This window comes from Dromiciops gliroides, chromosome 3 (genome assembly GCF_019393635.1).
Source record: "Dromiciops gliroides isolate mDroGli1 chromosome 3, mDroGli1.pri, whole genome shotgun sequence".
NCBI lineage: Eukaryota > Metazoa > Chordata > Mammalia > Microbiotheria > Microbiotheriidae > Dromiciops > Dromiciops gliroides.
In genome coordinates this window covers 206790366-206813246 of record NC_057863.1, presented here as the reverse complement: position 1 = coordinate 206813246, position 22881 = coordinate 206790366, and the positions used below count along the sequence as shown (strand labels likewise).

Genomic DNA, 22881 nt, shown 5'->3' with positions numbered 1-22881 from the left:
AAAGATGGTAGCATCCTGGACAGAAATAAGGAAGTTTACTTAGAATCTGAAAAACCTAGGTTCTAATTCCCACTCAGGTTCTAATTGGTTCTGTTACCTTGCCCTCAGTTTCCTCATCACTGATCACTGATAAGATTTTGTCCATCTCTATATTCTATAATTTGATGATCCTGAGTTGTGAAGAGGGGAAGGATTTTTTTAGGGGTGGGAAATAGTGAGTTTCATTTTGGAGGTGCTGAACTTGAGATGATTATGGGGTAGCCAATTCATAATGTTCAAAAGTCCGCTGGTGATGTAGGACAGGTGATCTTAAAAACTCTGAGAATCATGCCCATAGAAGATGATAATGGAATCCATGAGAGCTGACAAGCTCATCAAATGAGACTAAAGAGAAATAAGATCAAGGGACCCAGGACAGAGTACGAGGATACCTATGGGAGTTGCTTGAACCCAGGTATTGTCCCTTATCTCTCTTTCTATCCCCAACACTTAGCTCGGTGCTTGGCACAGGGTGGGCATTTAATAAATGTTTACTGACTGTCTTATGTGAATGATTACTTATCCCAGGACCCGCTTCTCTTTTGTCTTTTTATTTTCTCATTTGGTGATCTTATCAGCTATGAGAGGTCTATTTCTATGCCCTGGGCTCTGCTGAGGTCCAGCCCCACCTAATGAACTTTCTATTGGACATTTCAAACTGGATATCCAGGAGACACTTCAAACTTAATATGTCCAAAACAGAGGTCATTATCCATTGCCTCTCCAAACTCACCTTACTCTTTTAAACATTCCTATCTGCCAATCACTCAAGGTTAGTGTAATTCTTGACACCCCACTCTCACCCCACATAATCAAACAGCTCCTCACTCTTGTCATTTCTACCTTCACAACACTTCTGTGTCCCTTCCTCTCCACTCACATGGCTATTAATCTAATTAAGGTCTCCTTCTCTTCTCCCCATCACCTTTGGCCTGGTTCATTCCAATGGTTTCCTGGTTGGTCTACCTTCTTCAACTGTCTCTTCACTTCAATCCATCCTCCACACAGGTAGCTTCCCAAAGTGCAAGGCTAACCATGTTAACCTCCTATTCAATAAACTCCAGTGGGTACCTGTTATTACTTTTAGAATCAAATATAAACTCTGCTCTTTGATATTTCAAGCTCTTCACAACCTTGCTTCTTTCAATCTTCCCCACTTCTTAAATATTACTCAAGTCTCCTATAACTCTATAGTCTAGCCTGACTTGCTGTCCCTCACACGTAATGCTCCAAATTTTTCTATCTCTTTGCCTTCGCATTGGCCATCACTCATACCTTGAATGCTCTCTCTCCTCTTCAAATAAACTTCATAGAGAGTCCTCTGTTTTCATTATAAGATTTGTTTCAAATATCACCTTCTTCAGTGGGCCTTTACTCTTCACCCTCAACTGCCTCCCTCCAAAGATTATTTTGTATGCATCCTATATATCCTTATATATGTGCACATTGCCTCCTCAATTAGAATATAAATTCCTTGAGTGTAGGAACTATTTTTTTTCTTTTAAAAATTTTCATCACTTAGCATAGTGCCCGGCACACCTTGAGCAATTAATAAATTCTTATTGATTGATTGATTGGTTAACTGATGATGTAGAAAAAGAAAGGAGTTGCCATATAGGTAGGAAGGGAATGAAGCAAGATGTCACTACAACTATAATATCTGAAAGAGTGTGATAAACAACATCAAATGTCACAGAGAGGTCAAGAAGAATGAAGACCAAGTATAATAAGCATAACATACATACCTGGGAAAGACTTAGAAAATATCCAGTCTAATCCTTTCATTTCCAGATGGGTAAAACTGAGGTTCTGAGAGCTTAACAGACTTGCCAAAATCATACCTATGGTAAACTAAGACAGGATGTGAAAACAAGTATTTTGTTTCCACATCCAGTGATCTTCCTATACTATACAATTCAATATTTGTTTCACTTGCTAATGTGCATGACATCCTAACTTTGTTATAGTAACTATTTTGATTCAAAGTTCCTACTTCCCAACTCTAGTTCATGGTGATATATGGTATCATACAAAGTCATGGCTTGTAGCCAAACACTGGTGACCAGATTCCTGAATCTCTGGCTTCTTGTTGAACTGGATGAAGCCAGACATGGCTTTAAAAAGGAAGTGGAGGTGAAGTCTATGCCAGATGTTCTCTTGAGCAGTGATGTCAAACGTGGCCACATGCAGCCCACAACACTCCTGAGTGTTCCCCAAGCAGATTAAAATGTAATTGGGGAATATTTATCGAAATAAATAAAAATGCAATAAAGCATAGATAATATTACATTTTTAAATTAAGCAATAAGAGGCCTACAGACATACTTATGTATGAATTTGTGACCCTGTTTCTATTTGAATTTGATACCACTGCTCTATAGCAACTTTTTAGTAGTTCTTGATCAAATTCCCTCCAACATCAGTGTCCACCCAAAAATACACACAAATATCTTAAATCATCTAGTTACTTTATAGTATCTTGTGATTCATGGATTGCCTTTTCTTTTTTCATCTAAACTGTTCCAAATCACTACACATTTAATATTAGTCCTGTGATCAGTGAGGATATTTCTTCTTTCTGGGCTCAAGAAGTTTATTGGCAATACTTTCTATTCAAGTCTAAGTAAAGTGATTGATCGAATCTATTGAGATTGACATATCAGGAAAATAGCAAGAGCTATCTATACATAACTGATAATTATAATTTAAGGGGTCATATTTGTGTTGTATTATATCTGTAATTGATATACTTAGAAAAGCCAAACACATAATTAGATAATCCGATTAACAAATCATGTATTAAACATCTACTATGTGCAAAGGTACATGGATATAAATCCAAAGAGAAAACAGTCATTACCCTCAAAAACTTTATTTTGGGAAGGGGAAGAAAAGGGATGACACAATATACACAAGCAACAAGGCTCTATCTCTTTTGAGTCCTTACTTCTAGGTCCCATTTTTGGATGTATATTTTTTTATATTCATTGCTTTTTTATTAATCCTCCATAAAGTACTCCACTTTATTTAATGTATATTTCCATTATTTGGGCTTTGGGAAAAGGATTCCTTCTAGTCACTAATCAATGTGTAAACAGTAGAATGGGTACAGTGTTTTAAAATTTGTTTTCTTTTGTTCTGTTTTTCCATCTGAAGCAGCTAACTACCTCTTAAGCAATTGATAAAGGTATAATTTTAATCTCCATTTCTTGAAATCCAAGTTAACTCAATAAACATTTATTAATTGCCTAAATAAGATAAGACTCTGGGCTATAAAGATACAAAATAAAAAAGAAATAACCATTTTCCTGAAGGAGATTATATTCTACAATACTTAGGGGGGCATAGCTACTATACACACAAATAAGTAATCAACCAATTATTTATAATCAAATATTTATTAAATGATAACTATTTGCCAGGCACCATTCTGGGGATAGAAAAAGATGAAAACTCTATTCCCCCCCCCCAAAAAAAGAAAAAGATGCAAAAGATAGTCCCTTGCTTCATGGAACTTACAATCTAATGAGGGAAATGAAGTATAAGGTAAGATGTGATGATGGCAAATGAGAGATGCAGCTGTACTTTAGGAAAATTTGAAAGCAGAGAGAATGCTGTTAGGTATGGAATGAATAAATGCTTTCAGGAGGAGAAACCAATTTGAGTCACAAAGAAATATAAGGAAATATTCTTATATCCTTGTATTTCTATACTCCAGTATTTTCTATCGCTTCCCCGAAATACGCATATCCCACCAGCACAAAATTTTCTGAACATACTTTACTTTTTCCCCTCCATACAGAGTGGTCTTTCACTTTGTGAATATAAAATATGTAGACATAAAAGATATAACCATGGACAAATATCAAGTTTTTCTCTTGGCTTCTTTTTTTTTTTCCTCTCAAAGTTTTACTTATCTGTTTACCTACCGGAAGAATGCAAGATTCTTGAAACCTGGGAGTATTCTGTTTTTGTCTACATTTCCCTGGTACCTAGCACTGTGCCCTTTACATAGTAGACATTTATCATTTATTTCTTGAATCAAATTAAATCTGATAACTCTTCTGTTCCCCCCCCCCCGCCCCCGAAATTTACTAGAACTGAACATCTATAAATAGTTTTGGGGGTTTGTTTTGTCTTTTCCAAATTAAGCAAGGTAATCTTTCAACTCTCTTAACTTAATGAAATTGTTTGCCTTCTTGTTCCATGATAATTTTGAAGGGATTTCACTAATCTTTATAAATTTTAGTCTTTCTAAGCATTATCATTTTGGGACAAATATGTTATTTTGATTTTTATATAGCAGTTATCATTATTACTTTTATATCAATTCCCTTCATATCTCTGTTACTTATTCCTCAAGAGTGATAGATGATTGTGAGCCAAAATATATTTTTATTATTAACATTCTTTTCTGAATAGGCATCTGGTCTTTTTTCTCTTTACAAATGATAACTTTGTAGCAGATTTTAAAATAACTATTATTTTTTATGCTTCCTAACTATTCCAACACGAGATAATATTATATATTACTTAATTTTAGGGCCATTTGTGGATTCATTTCAAAATACTAGAGCAGCTAAATAAAGCCTTATGACAATATATCTCAACTTTCTACAACATAGTAATGAAACACTTCAACAGTTATAGTTTCACAACTGACAATTCTTATATTTCTATTCTTAGGTACTCCTTTTCAAGGAATCTCAATGTAGAACTGCAGTTGTTTACCTTGTGGGAATGAAGGAAGTCATTCATATCTAGACAATTATTGTGAAATAGGTTAAAATATGATTTAATAAAATATCTCTCCAATAGCACTTAAAATGCAACCTAAAGTATATTATCTTTTTTTTTTTTTTAGTGACTCAATTGGGGCTAAGTGACTTGCCCAGGGTCACACAGCTAGTAAGTGTTAAGTGTCTGAGGCCGGATCTGAACCCAGGTACTCCTGACTCCAGGGCCGGTGCTCTATCCACTGGGCCACCCAGCTGCTCCAGTATATTATCTTTTAACCACTTTTTTCTTTTTCTTTTTTTTTTTGAGGCAATTGGGGTTAAGTGACTTGCCCAGGGTCACACAGCTAGTAATTATTAAGCGTCTGAGGCCAAATTTGAACTCAGGTCTTTCTGAATCCAGGGCCAGTTCTCTATCGACTGTGCCACCTAGCTGCCTCCATTGTAACTTGAATAATAACAATTATACAATATATTGGGCAAAATGGTTTACCAAATGTTTTCATATGTATGAAATCATTTTTATTTAGTTCTTATCACAGCTTTGTAGATCAAATAGAAGCAGATACTAATTTTATAGGTGAGAAAAACTGATGGACTACAGGATTTAGAAATTATGTAAACCATCTGGTCATTTTAAACATAAAGAGAGGTGAAAAGACTTGTTCAATTAAATCTCTTGAACATGTTATAGGTGCCTATCATGTGCAAAGTGTCTGGCTCAGTGTTAGATAATGTTAGACAATCAAACTTGGATCAGTTATACTTAAGGAAAACATTATATCTAATCATTATAGAAAAGCAAAATACAGGTTCTATCTCTTGGGAGTCTGAGGAAGCAAGAAGAGTGATTGTTCTTTGAATTTAAATCTGGTTAAGTAGGGAGACCTGGTTGATGAAATGAGAAGGCCTTTACTGGTCTACCCCACCCTCTGCATTTCCCACCCTACTGCTAGTGTCTTCCCTCTAAAATTACCTTCCATTTACTCTGTATATTCCTCATATGTATATAGCTTTTTATACACCATCAATTCCATTAGAATGTGAACTCCATGAGTTCAGTGACTGTGTATTTCTATTTCATTATATTCCTAGATCCTATCTTAGGGAATAACAGATTTTAAGTACTTCATAAATGTTGTTGACTAATTAAAAGTAATTTGAATTGTACAAAAAAGTGATCCTGCAATTTAAATTCATAAAAACCAAAGAAAGGAATGCTAGATACTTTGAATGTTAGAAAAAAGTTCCAGAAAGCATAAAGATAATCTACTGGTCAGAGATCATAAAAGGGAATTTGGACCAGCATAGCAACAGAAATCCCTTCACCTCCCACACTGCTTTTTAAAAATATTAAGAAAGCATTTTAAAATTATACTGTTCTGAAACGTTTGGACTGATATAAAAGAGAAATGTTATCAGTCATGCCATAACTATCCATTGCAGTTAATGGAAATATCTTTTAAGTTCACATTTGACCAGTTGGAAAAGAAAATTCTAAAAGGAGCAATCAAAGAGGGATTAAATAATTTTAGGAAAAAATGATTCTTTAAGAATGAAACTGAAACTTACTATTATTCTGTTTGAGGGAGAAGTTGGATTTTTACCTTACTTGAAGCTCTGTAACTATGTTTTATTGTGTTGTAAAATCTTTCTTGTTCAGGAATATTATAAATTGTAACCTCAAAAATGGCTTGTGAGTGAGAGGTTTTGAGAACTATGGGGTGACTCTGAACTATTAGGGTCCTCTCACTAAACAGAAATGCTTATTTTAGAATAATCTAAAATTAACTTTAAAGTATTTCCAGCATGTTTGTACCTAAAATATTGAGTTGAGATTTTTTCATGTGTGGATATATGTATGTTCTTATAATATATGTACCATAGAAAATTTAAAATACTGTGACCAAAACACAGATATTAGGATAGCATTCCACATTTTATTTTATTTTAATTTTTTAGCATTCCACATTTTTTAAAAAATGCTGCCCTTTAGGAGACTAAAATCTTTCAGGAAAGCCAAGACATAAATACATATAATTATGAAATGGAGCTGATTGTGGTTGGCACAAAAACATTATTACAAAGTGCTCTGATAAATTTGAATATGTAAGGTATCCCAAAAGTCTTGATAAAGTTTAAGCTTTAATACTTTGAATTAATTATAGATACAAATGCACACACATATAAATGTCCATATGCTATTAAACTTTTATGGCTTACATAGTATGTAATATTATTAATATGCATACATATATATTCATATACATGTATGAGTTCACATCAATACTTCAATGTATCTTCAATGTTATCCATGTGGTTGTATCCTCTGCCATTTTAGCTAGAAAGGTCTTCATGCCTTAATAACCAATGACACAAATTGAGCAATAAAAGACAAAAGGAGAGAGAGAGAGAGAAATGGATATGAGAAACAGAGGAAGAAAGATGGAGAAAGAGAAATGGAGAGAGATCAACAAAAAAGAGACAGAGACAGATCATGAAAATAGAAAAGAAAGCAGGTTTATTTGAAAAGAACTGTGGTTCAGTGGAAAAAGCAATGAAATGGGAGTCTGATGGCCTGAGTTCTAGCTATGGCCCCTCAGCTTGCTAACTATATGATCCTTTGGAATTCTTTGAGTCCAAGTTCCCTCTTCTTCAAATTGGGGGTAGTAATATATGCCTTGTCTATCTCACAGTGCTATTGTGTTGAACCAATGGGGGAAAAAAAGTATGAAAGAGACTTGTAAAGATGAAAGCTATCTACAAATGTAAAATATCACTGTCATTGAAATTGATGTTACAAGGGAAGAAAAGGTCCTTTCCAAACTAAACTATGTTTGACCAGGCTGTTCTGTATGTTTTCATATGTATGTATGCATTGGAATAAAGGAAGTATGCAGTGATCCAGTTAACAGCATGTGGTATTTGTTGCTACACTGAGCTCATTATCAAAGTACACCTTTTTTAGTTTTTAAGATAAGACAAACAAAACGTTCTTTCAAGCAAATGATCTGTTTATCAAAGGAATGTTCTATCTTAAATATTTCATTTGCAAGCAGGGCTTACTTTATGTCACTTTCCATTTTGACACTCCACTCCTTTGATCTTGTGATGACTTTCTCTTATGTGCAAATAGGACAGTAATAATAGCTACCATTTATATAGGGCTTTATAAATAGGATTTAACTTATTCACACACAATATGCAGATGGATTAAGTTATCTTAAATATTGTCTCATTATATTTTAATCTGGTTCTCAAAACACCTGGGAGTTTAATGGAGCCAAGTGTTTAATACTTCTTGCCTAAAACATTCTGGTTTTCTGATCCCTCAATTTTAGTCAGGTTTGACTTCCCTAGAATTTCCTACATTTCCTTTAATCCCTGTAGTAGCTGCTAGATATGCCTTACTACTCTCAGGGTTCCTGGATAGAACCCTCTGAATGACTTAGAATAAGAGGCCCCCAAGATCTATGCTTTCCTTACTTGAAGTAGGTCCACCTACTTGGCACCCTCTTAAGTTACTTGAAGGCTTCTTGGTAACCACGTTTGTCAATCTAGGATAGATGAAGGTACTTACTGTATTTTCTCTCTTTGTTTCTTAATCTTTATTTGGTTTGGTGCTCTTTTGCTTTATCTTTTCTAGGGTACATGTATGGGAATTGGGCTGTTAGCTCTTATTAACTCCACCATTTTGACCTGAAGCCAAAAATGACAATCTTTTTTTGGGGGGGGGTATGAGGATTAAGTGCTGGCTTAATATAAGCACTGATTCTTTGAAAAAATACTTAGTAGATTAATCAAAAGTGCAAGTTTTGTAAAAATAACAGGTAATGATTTAAGTAGAACCACTGGCTCTATCAATCTCTCAATTTTATTCTGTATCATCACAGAAGAACAGAGGGAATCACTTGAAAGTAATGAATGGAGTCAGGCTTTATTAAAGGTGAAACTCTGTTCTTTCCAAACCATGTATTTAACCTGGAGAATTCACTATGGGTAGAGTTCATTAAATCCAATCCTGAGACTGGTTTTACAAACAGGCTCATTGATTTTATAGCCAAGTAATAACATTTTGTGCAATGTCTAGTAAATACCAGTATGAGAATCTGCTAACCAACTACAAGGTCAGATAGAAATTGCTTTTTATCCTATTCCCACCTACTCTTATATCTATACAGTTTGCTCTGTATTCTGCTTTTCCCAATTTTTACGGCATAAAAACTGGAGTGCTGGAGTAAACCAAACTACTTATTAGCTACATTAGGGTCTGTGATTTTTCTCCAAAACACATATAACAGACCCCTGGTAGAGGTCGTTATAGGATTTGATGGATCAGTGGTCTAAGTCAATGTGTGGAAGTCCCAAAAGGTAATAAGAATTTTTTTTAATGTTATGTGAGATGAAAGGAATATTACTTCTTCCAACAAAAAGGAAAGTTATATTCTTTGGTCCAGTTTCCGGCTAACTCATCTACTTTCATGAGACACATCATTCAAAGATGATTTAGCCTGTTTTTAAGAAATTATGAAATGGTCTTCTGCTGCCATCTCAGTTCAAATTGACATTCCAATCCTTAAAGAAGTAGTAAAGGGACAAGTAAATTTCAAAGAAAAATATTCTTTATCTCCAGACTTCTCAAAATGGAAAAATTGTTTTCTACTTTATTTTTGTGCAAATATTTTAATACAAGTAATAATAGGCAGACAGATGAAAAACAGGTCCCAGATGATTAAATCAATTCACTTGTTCTGTAAATGCCTTTAGACTTTCCATTCTACATTTGTTTATGTGCATTTGTTATTCGGCCTTCAAATCTGTTGCTAAAATAGGCTGAACAAACACTTAGATCATATTTAACCATTGTTAGTAAATACCTCTCCATATGACAGTTAAGATACATATGTTCTGAAAATGTTACTCCAAATCATGTCACTATAATCTAAAGAAAAATTTAACATGAAAAATAAAATAATATGTTGAACACTCTCCTAGGGCTATTATTTATTTCCTAGGATGCCTCTGCAAAATATATATTTGCAGATTTCCAACTTACTGAGCTAGTCATCTCTTCATATAGTCCATCATTTATCAGGTTTATTGTGTAATTCATTGCTCAATATTGTTCTTTTCTTTTATGAAATTGCCTTCACTAAGATCTGAATTCCTAGAAATATCAAATTAATGCTGAAATATGGAACTCTCCTATAGCAGTTTTTAATTTCTATTCACTACTGTTATTATCCAATTCATTGGATCTGACAAAAAACAAATCAAGTTACATAAACTTGTTCAATTATTTGTGCCCACCTGATGGTTTTTGTAGTTTTATTTTCCACTACAACTTAGAAAATTAGTATTAAATATTACAATACAAATTTCAAAAAAAAATCTGAAATTACATTTGTAAGGTGCCATTTGTTGCCTTTATGTTTTCAGTGGCATGCAAACCCTCTCTCCACATGTAGCATGGAAATGTCCTAATAATTATGTTCACAGTAAATTGGCTCTTTTGTGAGGGACCGGGGGAGCAAGAGCTATACAGCTGTCTTCATGTCTATAGTTTGGTCTTGTCCTTAAATTCTTAATTTCCTTAATCTAGAATGAAGACCAATTCAGATCTCAAGCTAAATTTATAGGTAAGGACTTTTCTCTTTTTTTCTATCACTACTATATTTTCATATGGATTATTAAGGAAGTTTCAAATTCCTTATAATCAATTCAGATTTGAATAATTTGTGGTAATTAGCCTGCCTCTTCTGCACTGTTCCTTTCCCACTGATGCCATTAAACTCAATTCATTCAAGAATGCTCACCACTCTTAAAATTTCCATTGAATGAGAATAGTCAATTTGGGGGGAGGGAGGGAGATGATGTTTGAAGAGATGTATTTCCTACAATGCCAGTAGTGATTGGTAGAGTTGAATTTCACTACAACCTATTTCTCCAGTAAATTTTCAAGACTCCTCCATGTTTATTTTTATATCTTCATTTTATCATTTTCATAATTCCAGGGAGAAACTTCCAAGTTATCTTTAAAAAGTCAGGTAAAGTATAATTCATAACTATACATTACCATAAAATATAATCAACAAACAATAAAATGAATATTTTCCTGTTGTTATTGAGAAGGCACATAAGGAAAATATCAACATTAAACAATGGCAATTTAGATTAAACTTCATCTAACTGCTGGCTGCAAGCCTTTTGTATTATAAAGTTTGGATACATTTCTAGAAAAGAACAGGAATAGAGAAAAAGTTAATGCAAATATCAGTGTTTTTTAGGCAAGATAGGAATTTATAATATCTAATTCCTCTGTTTTAATGCAATCCAAGGAGATATTCGATGATTTTGGAAAAGTTGTTTAAAGTCAGAGCAAAACTGAAATAAGTTCCAGAACTTTAGTTTTATATTTCTGCTCTTGTATGTAGGAAGCATATAATAATTTTTTATTGAAATTAACTGGAACTAAATATGCAGTAGTGTTTTTATTCATTAGAGTGTACATAAATGATAATTATAAGCATCTCAAGTAACTGTGCTTATTTGGTGAATGAATACAAAAGCATTTATTAAGTGTTTACTATGTGCCAGACAATAGACCAAATCCTGAGGATTAAAAAAAAAATCAAGCAAGCAAGACTGTCTGTATCCTCAAGAAACTTTCTAATAAGGGAAGTCAGAGTATTTATGGGTTTCATGGCCAGGGAGGGATGCATATTTAAATAAAATAAAATATAAATTTTCAGTTTTGTCAAGAAAAGTATTCCTCAGTCCTTAGATTATAGTAATAATAAAAATAGTCCTTTGTTCTCAAAGTGAACTATGACACCGATGTGAGGTCATGACTTGCAGTGAAGTGGATTTAAGTGAGGGAGGTTTTTGAAAGGTCATCAACCTCACTCTCTCCTCCATAGCCATCTGGGTACAGTGGTAGGATATACATCAGGATGACTGGAGATTGGCCCTCGATGTTTAAGGCAATTGGGATTAAGTGACTTTCCCAGGGTCACACAGATAGAAAGTGTCTGAGGTGAGATTTAAACTCAGGTCCTCCTGACTCCAGGGCCAGTGCTCTATCCACTGCACCACCTAGCTGTCCCCTTAGATCTTAAATCAAATTGTAATGCAGTGTATAGGCATTCAGATGAATAGACAGCTAATGACAGGGCTACATGTCCTGGTGTCACTCTTCAGTTTATGAAAAGTCAGCATTTTTCAACAGCTGAAAAGGTAGTTTTATATTGACAATACTTTCCAAGAAAAGGTTATTAATTAGGTATATGTAAGTCATTCCACCCTCACAACTAGGTCATGGAATCTTATGAAGTATCTTTGAATAAAATGCAATGATATCATCTGGTAGCATTGTCTCACTAATCCAAAGAAAAAGAATTCCTGGTCTCTAAGGTTACTTCCAGTTATAAAATCATGACCCGAATATACCCCACTGCTTCAAATGAGTCATTTTTGCCTCCCTTAAATGAAGCTATTTGTAGTCTATTAAAGGATTCCATTTTAAAAGAGAAAATACTTTCAACACTCTAGTAAGATAGAGTTCAAATAAGCACAATGCTGTTATCTGGCAATCTCTTGCACACAATATGTACTTCCCAGACTCTCAGGATGACAGAATCTTAGGACTAAACAAAACCCTAGACTTCAACAAGTCATAGAATCAAAAAATCTCAAAGGTGAAAGGGACATTAGATATCACCTAGTCAAACGCCTTACTAGTACATAAATTCTTTTTTACATCTCAATAAATGAATTTAAACAGCAGCTTTTTCTTTACACACTTCCACTGATACTACTTAACAATTTGTCTAGGCAACTGGAATCATTAGGAAATGTTTTGCCATACTAAATCCAAATTTGCCCGTTTTCTCCCATTACAGATGAAGAGGTCTAAAGAGTTCATAACTTAGTCTGAGACCAAGTTGGAACTGGAATTTAGGTCTCCCAATAGGCAGTCCATAACACTTTTTCTCTGCAGTTTCCTATGCTATGTCCCATTAGAGAACCCAGTCTTTAGATTAGGAACCTGATTAGAAATTATTAAATCCTTGCCAGTTTGGGGAGTAGCATATGCATAAAATACTGTACATTGCAGAAAATATAATCATAAAGCAACATTGTGAATGTGTCTTAGATATTACAATTTAACTTGCAGCACTTCTTATACCTTCAATACTGTTTTACCTGTGATCCAATTACTTACTATATGTATCTGATCTTCCCAAAGAGATTTTGAGTTCTTTGAAGCTGGAATATTAGGCACCCATGAAATCAGAGCTTAATATATTTATTGAACTGAGCAACTAGAAATTATGCTAAGTGGATAACTTGGGAAGCTTTAAAACACTTAAAGTGTCCTTCTCCCACTCCCTCTTGATCTTATATTATCCCTAGTGTTTAATGGTAGCTGAGACAGACTAGCTGCTGGATAGGATGTATAGAAGAAACAGTCTATTACTAACTCAAACAGCCAAAATTACTATATACAATTCCAACATCAAATTACTTTGAGGAACATGTGTGCATGACATATGCACATACATGTGAGGGGAAAAAAACAAGAGAGGGGAAGGGAGGGAGAATGAATATGAATATTAGGTCTCCCTATTCATCCCAGGCAGGAAGTATAGCAGCCACTCACTTGCCAGATCCCACTGCTGATCTGACAGGAAACTTTGGCCTTCTACATTTCTAACCTGGGTCAGTTCCCCCCTCCCTTAGCAGTCTGGTGGCTCCCCCCGGTCCACCATATTGGTGCAGGGTTTACTGCAGACACTCATTTGGCTTTATGCCTACTGCAGCTCAGGACTGACACTCAAATATTCCACCAGTCTTAGCTTCCCCCTTTAACAGAAATAACAGGCATACACCCCTTTGCTCAGCTATAACCTTTTTTTTTAATTGAGCATGTCAGGTTTCTCATTAAATATGTTTGTTTCTTTTTTACTCTCCAGTGGGTCTGAATTTGTTAGAAAATTCCCAATTAAAAAAAATACAACTTCAAACTTTAGTTGATAGTAAATTTTACTTGATTGAATGACTAAAATGTTGAATGTAGGACTGCATTACAATAAAACTGTAGCTATATTTGCTGTGAATTAGAAAGAACACGATAAGCCATCAAGCCAATGTGAACTACAGATCTTCATCCACCAGAAAATCTTAGGGAACCAATACCTGAGAATTAATGTAAGGCATGCCTGTCACATTGGGTCAGACATCTATTTGCTGGGCTTGCAGCACTTAGTAGCAAATTATTCAAACAACTTATTCCTCTATCCTCAACTATACCATTAAGGGGAAATAATTGATTTTTACAACCAGACACACTATACACACTAACCAGTACCCACAATCCACTATGATCATTTTCTCCACTTGTTTGTGTAACGAGAGTCATTGATTTTAATCTTGTTAGAGGAATCTGAGAAAATTACTTTTCAACAAAGCTTTTTAAAATCGCACAACATAAAATGTAAATAAGTAGAGCATTGTTAGCAGGAAAAATGAAGGACCACATGAGGGCTTTGGGGCATAAACTGCATCAGCTAACCTTTCAATATGGTTTGTGGATTGTAAAACTCATTACTTCTTAAATTTTCTCAGCATGCAATGATCATGAAAAGGATTTCACAGGGGATTTGAAAAATATTTTGAAAGTGTATTATAAACAAGTTTACCCTTAATTTTACAAATTGAATCTCTTCCTTGGCCTTTTATCTCTGAAATAAATTCAACCCTATAAGAGAATTTCAAAAACCTAAAAGCTAATGCTTTTCTCTTCAGCATGAGAAAGAAAAAAGCCTTCTGGTGATCTCTTCTTTTGATAAATTCACAAAAATGGTCTGCATTTATGCTGACAGAATGACAGAAATGAAACTCCTTCCCATGAGGGAAATGATGCTGTTTTCAAGCTCCAAAGTTAAAATGAAAACTTGGGATCTGGAACCCATGCAGTGTTCCATTCTAAGTGAAATCCCTGAAATAGTAGAGGAAAACTGCATTTCTTAGAATCACAGAAAACTGATATTCAACCTGCAATGAGCTATTCTGTGAAGGGCCTGATGATTGATTGCATCACTAATTAAATAAGATGGTCATTCAATATTTATTTTTTAAAAGAAGCTCACTAACTATACGCTTAGTCACTCTTTGTGTTTTTAATAACTATTTTTAATGACAAGGAGCTATAAATAATTTGAGACAGCACGTCCAGCCCTAATATTAAAGAACTAAGTCAAACTTTTTTTTTAACGCATGACTTGTTCTTTCCACATACACATAAGGCTCCCTCCACATTCAAAAAGCTTTCTCTATGCATATGTGCAAGGCTCTCTACATATATGTATGTGAAACTGTCTGTCCCCATATTTAGAAGGCACCACCTGGGATGAAAATAATTAGCACATTTTGCCATTAATTTGAAATGTCAGATAAAAAGTTGCTCCAAAAGGCTGTATATGAAAAAGGTCAGGGTGAATTTGGAAAGTCATTTGTTTATCATAACAGATGGGAAGATGAGAAATCTTTTCAGGGTTTCTATGTGTCTTGTTGGAAACCTGATTTTCCTAGTGCTAAATTGCAGTAACAAAACACAAACAAGACACTTTTATGTCAGCTTACTGACTTCACTCACAAAGAGAAACATCCTCCTAAACTAAAAAGTAAACAAAGATATTAAATACATCTTTATTAAGTAAACACTGTTTTGCTCTAAAGGAAATGGATTCACACCTGGAATAATTTAGACATTGCATTCTGGCATTTGTTGTTTTTCATGGTTTTGAAAAGATTTTTTTGGAGGAAAGCTGTGGAAAGTCAATATATGCTAAGTCATAAGAAAGAGAAAAGAATGTTTTCAGAATTGATATGATACATATTAAAAGTTTCACTATAGTAAATTAGATCTGGTTAGTATGAACTTTTTATTATTTTTTCATCTTTCATTTAGTGAGTATATTGTTTTGAGAAAATGACAATGAAATATTACAGGAATTTGTAGAGTTGTTCTAATTTTATCAGACAGCCTTCTTTGGAAGGTCAACAGGAAAGAAAAAGGTGAAAATGACCTATTTATAATGTATCCCAGGCAGAAAATGTGTGTGTGACCAAGAATCACACAGCATATGTCTCAGAAAGTATGATTTTCCTGGATAAGCTATTCAGCCTCAGAAGGAGCATTTACACTGTGATTCACAAAGACAGAATCCCAGGTGGTTATTTCTGACAACCAGTTGTCAAAATACTCCTTTTGCATTTCAGACACCATTCACAAACAGTGAAAACTAGAAATGCAGTAGACAAAATTGTTAGAAATCAGGCTCCATGAATCACATTAATAACTCCTATATTAAAGGTAGAGTGCACAGTACCAGACAGTAAATGGGCCCTGGACTATTTTCAGATTGTTTTCCATTGTTTTCAGTTTTAGGTATTTTTCACTAAAAGAGAAACACTTTTTAAAAAAATAAATAATATCATTTGATGGATCTTAGCTTTCTCCACCTAGACTCACAGCTACATCTCAATCAAAATAATTATAAATAAATAAAAATATAGACTTTCTTGTTAAGGGACTTTCTCTTCTACTAGATGCCACTGTATCATCTATTACTGTATTACAAATAACAAATGCAAGTACAAAGAGGAGCTCTGTCATTAGATGAATATTATAGAACTCTGCTATTCTAAGGGACATGTCCAAATCTAAATTCTTTAGCCTCTCAATTTTCATTAGCATAGAGAGGCAGCAGTCACATAGGTCAGTTTTTAACCTTTCATTTGGAGAAAACAAGAAGAAACTGAAAACTAACAGGCTCATCTTACATAATATGAAATCAAAGACAATTATATCATTTCCCAAATGAAGGAAAGGTGTGTGATAATGCCTGAAAAAAAGACTCTGAGGCTCCTGAGAGCCTCTAAGATTCAGACTGCATAACTATAACAGTCCATCTGACTCTTTACATCATCTTCAATTACATCATCTATTTTCTCAAAGCAAACATGGGACATCTTATAATGATTCTTCATAGACATCAAAAAGTCAAGTAAATATCTTCATATTATCATCGATCTAGAGCTATAAGGAATGTCATGACCAGTACAAATTCTTCATTTCATAGACGAAGAGAATAAAGCTCAAAAATTTAAGTGGTTTGTCTACAGTCACTCATGTAGCAAGATTCCTAGATGGGAATTAGAACTCAGTTCTCCAACTCCAGAGACTTTTGAAAGGCAAAATGTATCTTTAACATCCCACAGTATACTGCATGAGATGCACCAACTGCTTGGGAAAACACGGAAGGTATGTTCAGTCATTTTTCAGTCATGTCCAACTCTTTGTGACCCCATTCTTCTTGGTAAAAATACTGAAGTGGTTTGCCATTTCCTTCTCCAGCTCATTTTGCAGATAAGGAAACTGAGGTTAAAAGGGTTAAGTGATTTGCCCAGGGTAACATAGCTAGTGTCCGTGATGAGATTTGAACTCAGGTCATCCTGACTCCCAACCCAGCCAAGTAAAAATATGCATTCTGAAAAACTGACAAAAGTGAGGAGAAAATGTTGGCCTATATTCTTAATCTGCCTCTTTACAGTGAGTGAATCTTTGAAATAGATTGTCAGCATAATTGAGAACCATGGTTCTCAATCAATTCATATTAGACTGTTTCTGTTTAAGTAATTTATCACTAATAAAAACCTCAGTACACATTCAGACACCTTATAAAATAAATTATTTATATTTTGTGAGTCCAATGAGCACTGTTTTTGGTAGAATTCAAAAGTCACAATATCTTCCAATACTAAGTTAATATCATATATGCAGTGCTTTTAATACAAATTATTATAATTTTTTCTTAGATCATGTATGATTTTGATTTGAGTACTCCATATTCTAAGACCATGTGATATATTAATATATATTCTTCAAAAAGTAAAACAAATTTCAGTATCAGTTTATTAACATATTGTATAACTCAAAGCAACAGTGATTCTTTTTCTGCATTTTTCCTTAAAAATAATAAGACAAGGGGCAGCTAGGTGGCGCAGTGGATAGAGCACTGGTCCTAGATTCAGAAGGACCTGAGTTCAAATTCAGCCTCAGACACTTAACACTTACTAGCTGTGTGACCCTGGGCAAGTCACTTAACCCCAATTGCCTCACTAAAAACAAACAAAAACAAAACAAAACAAAACAAAATAATAAGACAAACAACAGGCAATGAAAATCTGACTAATTTGGGGTACTTTTATTCCTTCCTCTCTCTGTGTCTCTGTCTCTCTGTCTGTCTCTCTGTCTCTGTGTCTCTCTGTGTCTCTCTCTCTAATTAACAGAGTTTTAGCATAGTTTTGAGAAGGCTGTCTTGAATCATGAGAATATTGCCCATTATTATCCTTTAATAACACATATCAGAGTGTCCTTTTTTTTTTTAACCCTTCTGTCCTTACTCCCTCCCATCTGGGCTGCTATAATTTAAGTGAATTGCAGTTAATGATTAGTTGTACTATGCTTAATCAGCATATCAATAATATACCAAGTAAAGACTAAGTAGATCTACTTTTCCCCTCTCAAAATGACACATGCAGACAGAATTTCTGTGTCTGTCTGATAGACTGACAGAATAAAAAAGGCTTAAAATGCAGATGTCTCATGTTGTTATTTCGCAGATCAGGCCAGAGGGGTTCTATTCATTCCACAACCTGAGCAAGCCAAGCAGAGGCAGAGAGATTGAAAGAACATTGGAATCTGAAAACCTGGATGTGACTTCTTACTTTGTCTCTAGTCCTGTGATTCCACTGTTCAAGTAATTTCCCTTTTCTAAGCCTGTTTCTTCATCTGGAAAATGGAGGACATGGAGATAATCAATAAATACTTATGTATAAAAAATTATCATTAAATTATTAAATTATTCGGGTGTAATGAGATTAGATATTAAAGTTATAAATAATTATTAATTATGTATCATTAGATTATTTATTAAGTTATTTAGTAAGCTCCAACTATGTTCTCGGCATTGTGCCACATGCTGGGGATATGAGTACAAAGAATAAAATGATCCCTATTCACACTGAGACTATATTCTAAGAGAGACAAGTTTGTGTTTGTATGCATGTCCATAATAAACAAAATTAATAAATTCCTATATTTGTATATCAATCAAAAGATAGACTTATAGATGACAGATAGATGGATAGAGAGATAGATGGGGAGATAGATAGATTCAGCTAAGTGGTACAGTGCATAGAGTGCAAGAAATGGAATCAGGAAAACCTGAGTTCAAATTGGGCCTCAGATATTTAGTAGCTGTATGACCCTGGGCAAGTCACTTAACCCTGTTTGTCTTAGTTTCCTCATCTGTAAAATGAGCTGGAGAAAGAAATAGCAAACCACTCCAGTATCTTCACCAAGAAAACTCCACATGGGTTCACAGAGTCAGACAAACTTTAAAACAACTGAAAAAATCAGCTGAAGGTGAGGCAGGTCCAACTAGTATGGACTCAAATAATTCTTATTATGGGGAAAGGCGTATATAATTCTCATTTTCAGAGTCAAATTTATCCAGAGTAGCAAGGCGTTATGCAGACTGGCCTTCTTTGTAATAACATGAATGAATCTTAAATAAAAGACTGAAGAAGTTATCTGACTCCTAGTAAGAAAAAAAAAATAAAGTAAGCCTTCCAAGTAGACTATTCTTTTCTTAAACAGTTTTCAAAGGATATCCCCTATTTCCCTTAGAGATATGTTCCAGGGTTTCATGAACCATAGTGCCAGTAAGTCCTTACATCTTACCCAAATCCCTTAGTGGAAAACTGAGCAGGTGCTCCCTGCCACTGGAATAATATCCCTTCACATATTTGCACATTAATCCCACCCCATCCTTCGTTTATTCAGGCTAAATAACCCCAATTCCATTAGACTTTCCTCATAAGGCTTCTTTGGGGCACTTGACACTAGACTATGAATCATAAGACTTTTCTTTTCTCCTAGGTATTATTCTAGGTTCTCCTCTGATTCTGAATAAGATCTCAGTCATTCAGATTCAACATTTAGTTTTCATAAGGTGGGAAGAGATATGTTCTCAAATTCATAATTTCCCAGGTTAGTTATTGGTGTTGGTGAAAACAAAAACATTATTTGTATATGTACATATATACACACATTCATAGCATATACACATATACATGCACATACATATATAATGGCATTGAGTAATAAGTATAACACCACTCAGATGTGTTTTTCCTAGAATAGCTTTAAACAACATAAGTGAAATAATTAGCCCAATAAAGACTCAGTGGATATTTGTAACAAGTTACATTTTAACATTTTCATCCTAAAAAAAGAAGAAAATCTTAGTAGATTTCCATTTGTGGCTTCTAGATGAGAACATTTCAAAACGTGGGAAAAGGGCTGGCATTCTCCCAACATATTATTTAGAGAACCACGGCCCCTAGTGTATCTCTATTAGCTTTAACTTGTAAATTACAATGGCAGTATTAGCAATGTTTCAATATGATGTGACATCTTTATTATAATGTTTTTTCCGCTGAAGTTTAAGTTCATATTTTAGGTGGCCATCAGACTGATGCAGAACTGTTTACCAGGTTTAATTAACATAAAAATGATTGTAAAAAGTTGTTCCCACCTATTACTACACCATTTTTCATGGCAAAATATAGTTACAATAACAATTTCAATTGTTAAGGTTTTTCTAGAAACTTAAATGACCACACGTTTTGATATATATGTAGGCAAGTGGATGGCTTCCAAAAATAAGAATAATTAACTAAAGCAATCTAAAGATTGATTCTATTACACACTCAAGGATAATTTAATGTGGAATAATTCTATTTCCTTGTTAGGGCTATATTGGTGCATTTTAAATTAACAGCATCATCTATTTCCTCATGAAAATTCTGGTTTGACAATAAGAATCTCAAACATTTAACTTTGTTTAAGTTTTAAAGTAACCACATTAACTATAGATTTATAATGATTTTTATACATTATTTTCCTTTTATCCCACCCAAAATGGAGTATAGGGTATCATGAAAAATTGGGGGGTTTGTTTTTTCCCCCCTGGAAGGTTCTAGGATCATATATTATAGCTATGCCAGCTGTTTCACTTCTTGTGCTTTCATGCATCAGAGGGAGGGGAATCACAGCTGCAGGCAGATCAATAAAGTGAAGTTGTAGAGTAGAGGTGTTGCCAATGAAACAGAAAGAGGCTTTTGGAGGCAAAAAGGAAGCAGAATTTGAAACTGAGAACTGTTCACTGAAGGGAGTCTCCTAAGATTTTTTGAGAGTGGGGAGAGTGGGAAATAGGTGAAGGGCCAAGAAGAGAGAACAAGGTGGGGATAGGCTAGTTTTCTAAGCTGCTTACCTTTGAGAGACTCCTGCAATCAAACATTTTCAGCTAAAGGAGGTCAACCTTTTTAAAATTGTTTTACTTATTCTTTAACACTATTAAAATTTAGATGCAAATATCCTTTCTGGCCATGCCCAACCCACAAATCCATATTCTCCTGACAATCAACTCTTAAAAAAATGAAGTAGAGACTTAAATCTTGATATAAATATTTGAGCAGATGGGCAATGTTACTTAATGCAGAAAGTGATGAACTTGGTGTTAGGAAGACTTGGGTTTAAATCTGTCCTCTGACATTTAATATGTGACCATAGCCAAGTCACTTAACTTTTCTGAACTTCAGGGAACTCTCTATCTAATAAGTTACTAGGTTTGTATACTGACACTCATGTTAAATTAATTCTATTAATAATCACTACATGTTCTATCAAGCTCCTAGTTGTCATTTCTGAATAATATATTAAATATAATCTGATGCTTTCCCAAAGGGTTAAAAACTAGAGATAAAATTGACTAGGAGGACCCTAATTTTTAAAAATTAGTTTCCTTGTGCAAAACTGAGTTCTGATTTTGCTCATCACAACCACTGTCCCTTTATTATTCTAACCACTTAAATCCTTTTACAACTAAGGGGAAACCAGAGTCTTGGCTGCTTTCTTTTCCAGATCAATTAATGAAACACAGATTATGTGATATTTTGCAGGAAAAAGTAGATTTGGCATTTTGTCAATATCAAGGTATGCCAGGGTACAAAGGTAACAGATACGTGAGATATCCTTAATACAAACATCATTTGCAGAAAAGGGAGCTGGTATTAACTAAAATGCTGATATCTATAGGACCAAATGAGTGAAAGACAGAATGCCACTATTAAGTGGAGGAGGCTGTAGTTTGAAGAAATAATCATAAAAGGAAAAGTCACATAAAACTGCTCTCTCTCCGTATATACACACATGTACATGTACACATATATGTATGTGCACACAGATGTATATTTTGGTACATGCACACACATACATATACACATGCACACACACATATACTAGAGCTCTACCTTGTCCCCAAGCTATAATTGGAAATGAAGGAAGACATTTGTTTCAGCTTTCATCTTACAATTTATAGAAACCAGTAGTTTTGAAATGTGTGCCCATTCCCTCCCTTTCCTGGGAAATAATACAGAAAAAAAGGCACAAAGAGTCCACCATAAAACAACAAGAATCCCAAAAGGCTACACACTTTGCTACTCTGTCTCTATCTTGTAAAATCACTGTGGACTTTTTAGAGAAGCTTATTATTTGAAGTCAGAATACACGAGTTCCGCCACCCCCAAATAAGATGCTTTATTTTTTACTGTTCTAGACAGGAAAACCTGAAATCATTTAAAACTAAAGAAATTTAGGAATATATGCTTCTCCTCCAGATATATAAACTAGGGTGTTTCTATGGCCATTCTCAAAATAGTCATCAATGAAGCAATTTTAAAATTCCATACTACTAATTGGAGAGTTCTCACACATTTTAAAAGCTGATTTTAAAAATCTCTTTGGGGCAACTACTAATCAACTTGGAAAAACAGCATTCTACATCACTTCAAATGTTAAAATACTAAATATATGTATATTACAACTCAGAAATTGAAAATATGACAATTAAAACAATATAGAAAATGACAAAAAAAGCAGTTGATACAATCTGTTCAGTAAAACCACTGTAAA

General features: G+C 34.2%; 1 protein-coding gene across 1 annotated transcript in view; it reads right to left on the bottom strand.

The window, feature by feature from the left end:
- The window catches only part of EPHA3 (EPH receptor A3), a 420397-nt gene that overhangs the window by 372884 nt on the left and 24632 nt on the right, over nucleotides 1-22881 (bottom strand). The window lies entirely within an intron of this gene.